The sequence below is a fragment of the Dermacentor variabilis genome, chromosome 3 (genome assembly GCF_050947875.1).
Source record: "Dermacentor variabilis isolate Ectoservices chromosome 3, ASM5094787v1, whole genome shotgun sequence".
Classification (NCBI taxonomy): domain Eukaryota; kingdom Metazoa; phylum Arthropoda; class Arachnida; order Ixodida; family Ixodidae; genus Dermacentor; species Dermacentor variabilis.
In genome coordinates, this window is record NC_134570.1 from 162,944,488 (window position 1) to 162,957,405 (window position 12,918).

Genomic DNA, 12,918 nt, shown 5'->3' on the forward strand with positions numbered 1-12,918 from the left:
AGGATTATGTTAGCGTTCTTCCAAGATTCCGGTACGCTCGAGGTCATGAGGCATTGCGTATACAGGGTAGCCAGTTTCTCTAGAACAATCTGTCCACCATCCTTCAACAAATCGGTTGTTGCCTGATCCTCCCCAGCTGCCTTCCCCCTTTGCATATCTCCCAAGGCTTTCTTTACTTCTTCCGGCGTTGCCTTTGGGATTTCGAATTCCTCTGGACTAATTTCTCTTCCATTATCGTCGAGGGTGCCACTGGTATTGTATAAATCTCTATAGAAATCCTCAGCCACTTGAACTATCTTATCCATATTAGTAATGATATTACCGGCTTTGTCTCGTAACGCATACATCTGATTCTTGCCAATTCCTAGTTTCTTCTTCACTGTTTTTAGGCTTCCTCCGTTCCTGAGAGCATACTCAATTCTATCCATGTCAGCTGTCTTACGCTTGTTGATTAACTTCGAAAGTTCTGCCAGTTCTATTCTAGCTGTAGGGTTAAATGCTTTCATACATTGGCGTTTCTTGATCAGATCTTTCGTCTCCTGGGATAGTTTGCTGGTATCCTGCCTAACGGAGTTACCACTGACTTCCATTGCACACTCCTTAATGATGCCCAGAAGATTGTCGTTCATTGCTTCAACACTAAGGTCCTCTTCCGGAGTTAAAGCCGAATACCTGTTCTGTAGCTTGATCTGGAATTGCTCTATTTTCCCTCTTACCGCTAACTCATTAATCGGCTTCTTATGTACCAGTTTCTTCCGTTCCCTCCTCAGGTCTAGGCTAATTCGAGTTCTTACCATCCTGTGGTCACTGCAGCGCACCTTGCCGAGCACGTCCACATCTTGTATGATGCCAGGGTTAGCGCAGAGTATGAAGTCTATTTCATTTCTAGTCTCGCCGTTCGTGCTCCTCCAGGTCCACTTTCGGCTGTCCCGCTTGCGGAAGAAGGTATTCATTATCCTCATATTATTCTGTTCCGCAAACTCTACTAATAACTCTCCCCTGCTATTCCTAGTGCCTATGCCATATTCCCCCACTGCCTTGTCTCCAGCCTGCTTCTTGCCTACCTTGGCATTAAAGTCGCCCATTAGTATAGTGTATTTAGTTTTCACTCTACCCATCGCTGATTCCACGTCTTCAGAGAAGCTTTCGACTTCCTGGTCATCATGACTGGATGCAGGGGCGTAGACCTGTACAATCTTCATTTTGTACCTCTTATTAAGTTTCACAACAAGACCTGCCACCCTCTCGTTAATGCTATAGAATTCCTGTATGTTACCAGCTATATTATTATTAATCAGGAATCCGACTCCTAGTTCTCTTCTCTCCGCTAAGCCCCGGTAGCACAGGACGTGCCCACTTTTTAGCACTGTATATGCTTCTTTCGGCCTCCTAACTTCACTGAGCCCTATTATATCCCATTTATTGCCCTCTAATTCCTCCAATAGCACTGCTAGACTCGCCTCACTAGATAACGTTCTAGCGTTAAACGTTGCCAGGTTCATATTCCAATGGCGGCCTGTCCGCACTCAACAGTTCGACTGTAAATGTAATGCCGCTACGTAAAATTAAATTTTGAGGATTTAGGTTCCAAAATCAAGACCTTGTTATGAGGCGCACGGTAATGGAAAACTGCAGATTTATTTTCAGCTGCTCGCGTTATTTAACGTGCACGGAATGCGCAGTTTACGCGCGTTTTCGCATTCTGCCCCCATTGGAATGCGACTGCAGCGGTTATGATTGGGCCCGTGACCTCGCGCTCAGCAGCGCAACACCAAAGCCACTAGGCTACCGCAGTGCGTTGCGTTCCGCGACCACAAACAAACATTACCGTACGCAGCACTGTTTTTGAACCCTCTAGAAATATTAAAAAATATATATAGCAGTTTCACCCCAATGCTGCATGAACCACTGCACGAACAGCTTCACGAATCAAGGTTCTTAGTTTCATCGGCTGAGTAAACTGCAGTAAACATTCGCTTATTCTTTAAATTAGCAAGCACGGGGTCACGGGCGCACGTGCAAACATGAACAGATCTCACTCAATCACCGCGAACACTCCCTGTCGCAGCGTCGGCGTGATGAAGGGCGCAAACAGAGCGGACAGAACGCTTCTGCTGCCTCGTCCTTCAAAGCGTCTCCGAAACTTGAAATGGCGCAATCTAAGCGAACCCCAGTTTTGCACCCATCGGAAATTATCTCCAAGACACAGCGAGAGCGGCGCTAGGCCGGGCTAGAGCAACGGCCAGAGGAGAAGCGTGCTAAACCAGCGCCTTCTTTCCCCGGCTGGCGCGCGTTTTATCACGTGACCACCTATATATACTTGGGGCACCCATCCAGGCACTATACATCTCGGCCCACCCTCGTACACTTCCTTTAACGCGCACAGCCAACGGCGCAGGATAGGATCTTATCACACTTGACTTTATACGTAAGCTCACGGCAACACCGACAGATATATTTCGGCGGTTGTGTCCATATAATTGCTATCGCAAAATTCGCCATAAATAGAAAATTTTACTAAGGACCAACCACGCTGCTTCTCCATGTCGTGACAGAGCGGTGAACGATATTTCTAGAAAATGCGTCGCCTAATATCCGTCAAATGACTACGCTCGCATTTGGTGACAGCGGCACACAGTCGCAAGAACTTGTGGATGAAATACCGGAGTTTTGGCAGCTTCAGGTGCACTAGATCATAAGGCCGCCCAGTAACATGGGCGGCCTTGTATTTCTACCTTACATCAGAGCAAACTGCACTCGACAGAAATCAAGGGCAGCCGCACCGTAATATGCGAAGCAAATTAAGGACAATTACTCCGCGTATTCACACTTCGAGCACGCTCCGACAGCCCGATGGATATTTCAAACGCAACCACGCTCGGACGAGCAAATTTTGCTTCTGCGAAGTGAACGTAGCGGGTATTTCAAGACTCATGTTAAATTCATGGCTGTTTCATTCCATGAACATTACTTACGTGACGCAAAATTATCAGTGAGCAAAACAGTTTTTATTTCAACGCAAGGAAAGGAAACCGAAACTAGGGTTTTGCGCAGTTGTGCGCGCACAAAATTATCCAAAGCCGAAGCCGTCTATAGCATGACGCCATTTTGCAATTGCGTGTCATCATGCGCGAGTACGTTGTTGTTGAGTGGTTCTGAAAGCGCTGCGTTAGGCGCGACTGCAACCAGGCGTTGCGGCATGTTACAGTGGCAGCTTGTTTCGGTGCTGTGTGATTGCGACGAGGGGGACCGCCGCCAGCAGCAGCGTGTCGCCGATTTCGTCTGCCGACATCGGGCAAGTGCAGCTCGCCGGACCGTCACAAGCGCCCGAAGTGTTGCGGTTTGCACTGCGTCTTTCATTGTGATATGGGAGATCGCAACGTACAGAGGCGACCAGATGCATACGAACGACTAGCAGCGGGGAGTGACCTGTGCCATATTTCTCTTAACGTCTCAGGTAAGCATATCAGCTTTTGTTCCGCGTGTACAAACGGCGCGCACTCGGCCCTTCCGGTAGGGCTACATTTTGCGCCACGTTTCTCTTGGCAGTTCACAGAAGTTTCTTAGGCATGCGTGCGCGTATGTATGCGAAAGTACTACTGGCAGACGGAAGCCTCAGGAGAGCATCTGCAATTATTGCAAAGCTGTACTGACAGGAGAAACACCGTTATTAACGACTCTAGTGATGAGCGGCCTGTCGCATCGAAAAATCCGCAGAATATCAAGTACTGCGTAACTTGAAGTGTAGATACAATACTAGCACCGGTGTGACTTTCACTGGCGAAGACAGGTAGTCGCAAAGGCAGCCTGTGTATTATGAAGATTTACTAGCGCTTTAGGTATATTACCGCGAATAATAAAAGCGCTACAGCGCTGTATGGCAGTGTCAGGCGATGTGGCAGCACAGATATTTTCAGAGCGGTAAAGCGGCTGCATGCACAAGCGAACAGACACAGCGCTTTGAAAGCGCTAAAACAGAACAAATTTTATGTGCATTTGGCTCTGTATAGAAAACACATTAGCTCACAATCTAAGCCTATATATGGTGTATTATTTTTTACGTAATCTTTATTTTCACGGTTGTATATATTTAAAAGCATCAATTTGCTGCAACGTTTAGGTAGTAAATCCTACTAGGCTCAACACCTGGGTGTGTTATGTGGTGAAATTGTAATATTGCTACTGGATTTTCTACATTGAGTCCGGTGTATGAAAAAAGTTTCCTTTTATTTGTAGTTTTATGTTAGTGCGTATATTTGCCAAGCAGAAATGAGTTGATTGCACTTTCCAGTGAGCTGCATATAAACCCAAGTTTATCCTGTCTTGGCTATTGTAATGTGCACAAGACAATTTTAAGTATATACAGCTGTAGTTGGCTTAGTCGCTGCAGCATATTTTGTAAAAGTAGAAGGCTATTTATTATTTTACTGCTTCCATGCAGAAATACCTTTTTTCTTCTACCAAGAAACGGTGACAGCATTGAATGAAATGAAGTGTGGTGTATTTTTCTACTAACTTAATAAAGGAAACTTCGTCTGCCGGGTATCAGGGATTAGTTTGCCTTGTTGTACTAAACAATGCGTTATGTCCTCGGCTACTGCTGTTGTCCTGTGTAGTATTATAATTTTGAAATGTATTTTATTTTAGGTATTCAAGAAATTGGCAACAGCCAGAAGTCGCCATCTTATCCAGCACGTCATGGGTGAGACAAATCGTAGGAGGCAGTTTCGCATATCTCCTTTGCATATTATGCTATTCGTTCTAAATTTTGTGTCCACTTTCCTGTCTTTATGCATTTTAGTATTATTGCGCAAAGGGTAATAGTTTTATATTGAGACAGAGTAATCTTCCAAAGGGGAGACATATCTGCAGGGGCGTTCAGCAGGCGTTTGGTGTGTTGCGACATCACGGACCCGAGCACACGAGGGTTGGACCCTCCCGCGTGTAGCCGTGCGCGGCTTAGCCGTGTCTGGGGAAAGGGGGATCCTGGGGGTTGAACTAATGCTGGGCCATCATCATCAGCAGCAGCAGCCTGGTTACGCCCACTGCAGGGCAAAGGCCTCTCCCATACTTCTCCAGCTACCCCGGTCATGTACTAATTGTGGCCATGTTGTCCCTGCAAACTTCTTAATCTCATCCGCCCACCTAACTTTCTGGCGCCCTCTGCTACGCTTCCCTTTCCTTGTAATCCATTCGGTAACTCTTAATGACCATCGCTTATATTCCCTCCTCATCACGTGTCCTGCCTATGCCCCATTTCTTTTTCTTGATTTGAACTAATATATCAATAACTCATGACCGGGGTTGTTGGAGAAGTATGGGAGAGGCCTTTGCCCTGCAGTGGGCGTAACCAGGCTGATGATGATGATGATGATGATCAATAACTCGCGTTTGTTCCCTCACCCAATCTGCTCTTTTCTTATCCCTTAACGTTACATCTATCATTCTTCTTGCCATAGATCGTTGCGTCGTCCTCAATTTAAGTAGAACCCTTTTCGTAAGCCTCCAGGTATCTGCTCCGTACGTGAGTACTGGCAAGACACAGCTGTTATAAGCTTTTCTCTTGAGGGATAATGGCAACCTGCTGTTCATGATCTGAGAATGCCTGCCAAACGCACCCCACCGCATTCTTATTCTGATTATTTCCGTCTCATGATCCCGATCCGCGGTCACTACCTCCCCTATGTAGATGTATTTACTTACCACTTCGAGTGTCTCGCTACCTATCGTAAACTGCTGTTCCCTCCCGAGACTGTTAAACATTACTTCAGTTTTCTGCAGATTAATTTTTAGACCCACCCTCCGGCTTTGTCTCTCTAGGTCAGTGAGCATCCATTGCAGTTCGTCCCCTGAGTTATGATGATGATGATATGTGGTTTTTAATGGCGCAAGGGCCAGTTATGGCCAAAGAGCGCCGTGACAAATGGTAATATAAAGGATTTATTATGGTAGGTGTGACATGGCTGTATAAGGGCCTAAAACTTTCGCTGTAAATGGCGTAAATATATAGTTACTAAAATAATGACACTGATTAGTTATGGACGTGGACGATGGCAGTTGTGTTTGATAAAGACATACGAAAACGAGACAACAATTACACTAAAGCATCAAGACGGCCCTCGAATACAAGGGCTGGTAATCACGTGTTGAAATTTCCTGGCCAAATTATTTTCAGAATGTCGGTTTCAGCTAAGAAATCTAAAGATATTTGCAGTTTAAAAAGCGGTTCATCACTAAGAAAAAATGCAGGGTGAAGTGGTATATTTTCCCGATATGCAGAAGGGAAATACTTTTTCCTCTCTGTTTCTATTGCAGGGCACTGGATAAGAACATGTAGTGGGTGCGGCGATAGCCTGACAGTCCTCCAAGTAGGAGGATCCCCGCCACTCAAGAGGAAGGAGTGAGTACTGGAATTGTGTCCTATTCTTAATCGGCAAAGAAGTACTTCTTTCTACCGTGCTGTTTTGTCACTTATCCAATTCTGCTATCTTGGTTTTATAACATGTAACTTATTCAACGTTTGTGTATCCCACTCTGCTTGCCAATGGTTCCTCAATCTACGGCGCAGAAAGGGCTTTAGGTCTGTGGCAGGAAAGGGGATATTTCCATCTGTGTCGCTAAAACTCAATGACGTGGCGTTTTCGTCAGCAGCTACGTTGCCTTTTATACCTTTATGGCCAGGTACCCAGCATAGGATAATCGCTTGGTTGCACATATATGCGAAGCACAACAAGCTATACAGCTCATTCAAAACGGGATTACTATGCTTTCGTAAGCTAATTAGGGCTCTCACGATACTTAATGAGTCTGTAAATACAACAGCCTTAGCGACATTTCTGCGCCTTATGTTTTTAATAGCCGAAAGTATAGCGTACGCTTCTGCCGTGAAGATAGTAGTGTGTGGGTTTAGTGGCCCAGATGTTGAAAATGAGGGTCCGAGATCTGCGTAAGCAACACCAGCAGGAGACTTCGAAGCATCTGTGTAATATTCGTCACAGGAATACTTTTCTTGAAGTTCAAGAAAATGCGATTGTATGTGAGCTTCAGGTGCTTGTTTCGATATTTCTAAGAAAGAGATGTCACATCTTATAGTCTGCCACTCCCAAGGCGGTGGAAGCCGTGTAGGAGCCATTAGGGCATTGTGTAAAAGAAGGACCCCTGTGTTTTCTGAGAGTGCTTCCAACCAGAGCGACAGAGGAGGCCTAGTGGCCGGGTGGTTACGAAACAGCCTAGCAGTGGACAAGTCGCATATAGTGGAATGACAAGGATTTTTAACATCTGAGCTAACTTTCAGGGCGTCGGAGAAAGTTAAATATGTCCTTTGGTAGTGCAATGACCATTCGTTTGATTCGACGTAGAGGCTTTGCACAGGGCTAGTCCTAAAGGCGCCTGTAGCAAGGCGGATACCTAAGTGGTGAATAGGATCTAGCATTTTCAAAGCGCTAGGTGCGGCAGAATTATAGACTATTGCTCCGTAGTCAAGCCGTGTTAATATTCGACTTCTGTAAAGTTTTAGAAGGCACCGTCTGTCGCTTCCCCAAGATGTACGTGATAAGAGCTTCAGCAGATTCATAGTCTTGAGGCACTTTAATTTCAGATACTTCAGGTGTGGTACAAAATTCAGCTTACTGTCTAAAATGATTCCTAGAAATTTGTGTTCATGGCTCACAGATAGCCGCTCTCCATTTAGATCTATTGCGGGGTCCGCAAGTATACCTCTCTTGTTAGAAAACAGGACGCATGTACTTTTTTGTGGGTTTAGCTTGAAACCGTTTTTGTCCGCCCACATACATAATTTATTTATGCAAAGCTGTACTTGCCGCTCGCAGATGCTTAGGCTACATGATTTGAAACCTATCTGGATGTCATCCACATATACAGAATAAAACATAGTATATGGTATGACAGTCTGGATCGAGTTCATTTTGACAATAAAAAGAGTGCAGCTTAGCACACCACCTTGCGGAACACCAGCCTCTTGCGTAAATGGACGAGACAGAACGTTACCAACTCTAACACGGAACGTGCGATTGGAGAGGTAGCTCTGAATCACGTTCAGCAAGTTGCCTCGAACTCCCATTTCAGACAGGTCACGGAGGATTCCATAGCGCCAGGTTGAGTCGTATGCCTTTTCCATATCTAAAAATAATGATAGAAAAAATTGTTTGTGGACAAAGGCATCTCGGATATTTGTCTCGATGCGGACAAGGTGATCTGTTGTGGATCTACCCTCCCTAAAACCGCATTGAAAGGGATCGAGTATCTTGTTGCTTTCAAGAAAATGGATGAGGCGACGGTTAATCATTTTCTCAAATAATTTGCATAGACAACTTGTCAGAGCTATAGGCTTATAACTGTTCGGTGAGGAAGGGTCCTTGCCCTCTTTGAGAATGAGGATTGCGATTGCTTCTTTCCAGGCAGAAGGAATGTAGCCGGCAGAGAAGCAGGAATTGAAGAGTGACAGTAGTGTATTTTGGGTTTCAGGGTGTAAGTGTCTGATCATCTCACCCGGCCACGGCGGCCGCATTTCGATGGGGGCGAAATGCGAAAACACCCGTGTGCTTAGATTTAGGTGCACGTTAAAGAACCCCAGGTGGTCAAAATTTCCGGAGTCCTCCACTACGGCGTGCCTCATAATCAGAAAGTGGTTTTGGCACGTAAAACCCCAAATATTATTATCTGATCATCTCATACATTATTCTGTCACTTCCTGGAGCGGACTGGTTGCAACAGTTCAGTGAGGCCTGGAACTCAGCCATACTAAATGGACGATTGTATGGTTCATTTGATGTGCTTTTCCGACCCAAATGCAGCTGTTCTGCTAGTCGCTGGTATTTTAGGAATGTTTCTGTGTAATGAGATGTACTGGAAATGTGCTCGAAATGTGCTCCTAGACAATCAGCTCGGTCCTCAAGAGTGTCTGCTTGTGTTTTTACTAATGGTAGAGGATGAGTTTCGCGGCCTTTTAATTTGTTTACCCTGTTCCGGGCTTTTCTTTCGTCTGTATAAGAGTTTATTCCGGAAATGTATTTTTGCCAGCTATCCCTTTTGGCACGGCGGCGCATTCTTCTGCCTTCTGATTTGATTTTCTTAAAGCTGATAAGGTTTTCGATAGTCGGAGAGTCACAGAGCTGATTCCAAGCCTTATTCTGTTTCGTTCGTGCTTCCTTACATTCATCATTCCACCAGGGAGCACGTCGTTTATTAGGCGATGCATTTGTTTGCGGGATACATATCGACGCCACGTCGACAATAAATGCGGTTAAATATGACACTGCATCGTCGATACTAAGCGCACGAATATCATCCCAGGTCATATATGTCAGCTCACCGTATCGCTGCCAGTTCGCTGAGTCATCTTTCCACTGGGGTAGATGTGGATAACATTCGTCCCGTTTCCTTAATTTTAATACAATCGGGAAATGATCACTCTCGTATGGATTCTTATGTACCTTCCCCTCCAAGTACGGCACGGCTGTACTTGAAACAATGGATAGATCTATAGATGAAAATGTCTTGTTAGCAACGCTGTAAAATGTTGGCTCCTTATTTACAAACATGCCCCTGTATTGAAGAGGAAGTTTTCAATCAGACGTCCTCTGGCATCACACCGAGTCACGCCATAAGGTATGATGAGTATTTAAGTCTCCAACGACAATGTAGAGTTCCGGGAGTTGCGCAATAAAGATATCAAATTCAGTTTTGGAGAGTTGACAGTTGGGAGGAATGTATAATGATGCAATTGTCAGCAGCTTACTAAAAAGCACTGCTCTGACTGCAACTGCCTCTAGGGGCGTTTTTAAGGGTAACTGCCGGCAACCAACACACTTATCTACTATTATTACCACACCGCCCGACGAGGCAAGGGCCTCGTTGCGGTCTTTCCGGAAAATGGCATACTGTCGGAGAAAGTTTGTTTGTGAAGGTTTAAGATGTGTTTCTTGGACACACAGCACCTTTGGGGTGTACCTATGTAAAAGTTTCTTAATGTCGTCTAGGCTGTGGAGTAAACCCCTCACATTCCATTGTATTATCTGTGTATCCATAATGTATGTGTTTTGTGCTTTGTGTCTAATAAATGTAGATTAGATTATCTCGCGGGACCTTTCCAGGCCCCATGAAACGAGATCTCTCTATCTTCCGGACGCGCTCGAGGGAGCTGCGCCGTTCCTTCGGCGTCTGAGACGCCGGATTTGTGTTCATGTCCATCACCTCGTCTGAGGCGGTGGATAGTGCCAGCGCAGCGGGCACGTTCGCGGGGGTGGTGGGCCTATCTGCACGCGCAGTGGCCCTGGGTTCAACAGGCCCGAGGGTCTGCTGTTCCTCCTTTGAGGGGGCCCGAACAGCGCTGGCTGTTCCGGCCGGGGGGGGCTGGTGGCGTGACCACCGTCACACTCCATGTGACTTGGGCGGCCGCCGAATTATGTAGCGCTGCCCCCCGGCGCGCCACATCGGTGTAAGACGGACTAGATTGGTTCATCGAGAAGCGCTTGCGCGCCTCTTGGAAGGAAAGGTTCAGTTTGATTTTGATTTCGATGATTTGTTTTTCCTTTTTCCAGGATGGGCAAGAACGGGAATACGCTGGGTGATCCCCGTCACAGTTAGCACAATGGGTGGTGGAAGTGCAAGTGTCAGATGAGTGCTCGTTTGATGCACATTTTGCACAAGTAGTGCGCCCTCGGCAGCTATGTGAACCGTGCCCGAACCGCTGACACTTGAAGCATCAGCGTGGGTTAGGAATGTATGGCTTTACACGGAGTTTGCAGTATCCTATTTCTATTGAGTCTGGTAAGTTGCTAGTTCCAAAAGTTAAGATTATGTGTTTTGTGGGGATTTCCTTGCCGTCCCGCCTAATCGTTATTCTCTGGACCTTTACTACTTTTTCATCTTGCGATCCCTCAAGTAGCTCACTTTCACTAAGATCGAGCAGGTCATCTTCAGAGACGACACCGCGCACAGTGTTCAAAGATCTGCGTTGGCCCACTGAAACTGGAATGTCCCCAAAAGCAATTAGTTTTGACAATTTACTGTACTTTGTCTTGTCCCGAAGTTCAAGCAGATCGCCGCTTCCCATTTTAGTTACTTTGTAACCTGGGCCGATGGAGTTTGCTAATGATTTTGCCACAACAAAAGGAGATGTTGTTCGGACTGTCTTGCTTTCATGTTGACTGTGAATGACATGGTATTTTTGGAATGTTTCTTTGTGACTCATGAAGAAGTTGAAGGAATCTTCGGTGCGCCCCCTCTTGAAGGAGCGATCAGGGAGTGGAGGGAAATTTGATTCCATAGGTAGTAATAATATTCGGCAGGGATGGCCGCCACCCACCATGGAGCCCAACCAGGGGACGACACAGGACAGGAAGCATCCAGTTCTGCGCACGCCAGCGGTACATCCCCACTATAACCAAATACCTATACCCGAGGTTGGGCATAATGCACAAGGTTAACCCTTGCCGCCAGGAAATAAGGAAGTAAAAAGAAGTGAAGACAGGAAAGATGAAAAAGGCGACAGAGAAAGACGAAGATAGTAGAGGAGGACAGGAAAAGGCGACTGCCGATTTCCCCCGGGTGGGTCAGTCCGGGGGTGCCGTCTACGTGAAGCAGAGACCAAAGAGGTGTGTTGCCTCCGCCGGGGGGCCTTAAAGGTCCAAACACCCAGCATCGGCTCAACCCCCAGGATCCACCTTTCCCCAGACACGGCTAAGCCGCGCACGGCTACACGCGGGAGGGTCCGACCCTCGTGTATTCGGGTACGTGGTGTCGCAACACACCAAACGCCTGCTGACGCAGACGCCCCTGCAGGGGGTCCCCTGAGTTACTAAGCAAGGCAATATCATAAGCGAATCGCAAGTTACTAAGGTGTTCTCCATTAACTCTTATCCCCAATTCTTCCCAATCCAGGTCTCTGAATACCTCCTGTAAACACGCTGTGAATAGCATTGGAGAGATAGTATCTCCCTGCCTGACGCCTTTCTTTATTGGGATTTTGTTGCTTTCGTTATGGAGGACTACGGTGGCTGTGGTGCCGCTATAGATATCTTTTAGTATTTTTACATACGGTTCGTCTAGTGCAGACGTGGCGCAGAGGTAGAACACCCGCCTCGCGTGCAAGAGGTCCGTTGTCCGAATCCCGGCGCCGCGCATTTTTCCCCCGGATAAAAAAAATTGCGCGTGTTGATATAATTGCATAAACGGGCTTGGAGTGTTGCCCGATTCCGGTGAACAGAACCGGTAACGTACTCCCTTGGCCACAACCTCCTATATGAACACAACAACCAATGTTGGGTGTTTGGACCTTTATGGCCCCCCGGCGGAGGCAACACACCTCTTTGGCCTCTGGACGGGCACCCCCAGACTGACCCACCCGGGGGAATTCGGCAGTCGCCTTCTCCTGTCTCACTCTTAGATAGAACAACTTTATTGAAGAATAAAACGCTCAATGGTTGGAGCCCCTAGACAGGGGCCCCACAAGCTTCCGCACGCCGTTTCGCTTGTCGGATGATGGCCCTTTGGACCTCTTCCTGTGAGCTGGACAGCGCCGCCTCCCATTGTGTATGATCCGTAATTTCTGTGTTTTTCTTTTGTGTATATGCCGTGCATGCCCATGAGATGTGGTCATATGCCGTGCATGCCCATGAGGTTACTAATTGCTAATTTCTTGCCAGGCTTGGGAATTAAAACTATTTGAGCGTGCTTCCACTCCCTTGGAATAGTACCCTGTTGCCAATGTTCATTAATAAAGGTAGTATATGCCTCTAAAGCCTCATCGCTTAGGTTTCTAATCATGGAGTTAGTTATCCGGTCTTTGCCTGCCGCTGTGTTTCGGGTCATTTTCGCTATGGCAGCTCTAACTTCTTCGATGGAGATGGGTTCATCGAGTTCAGGGTGAGGCGCTCCCCCGTATTTCCTCTCACAGGG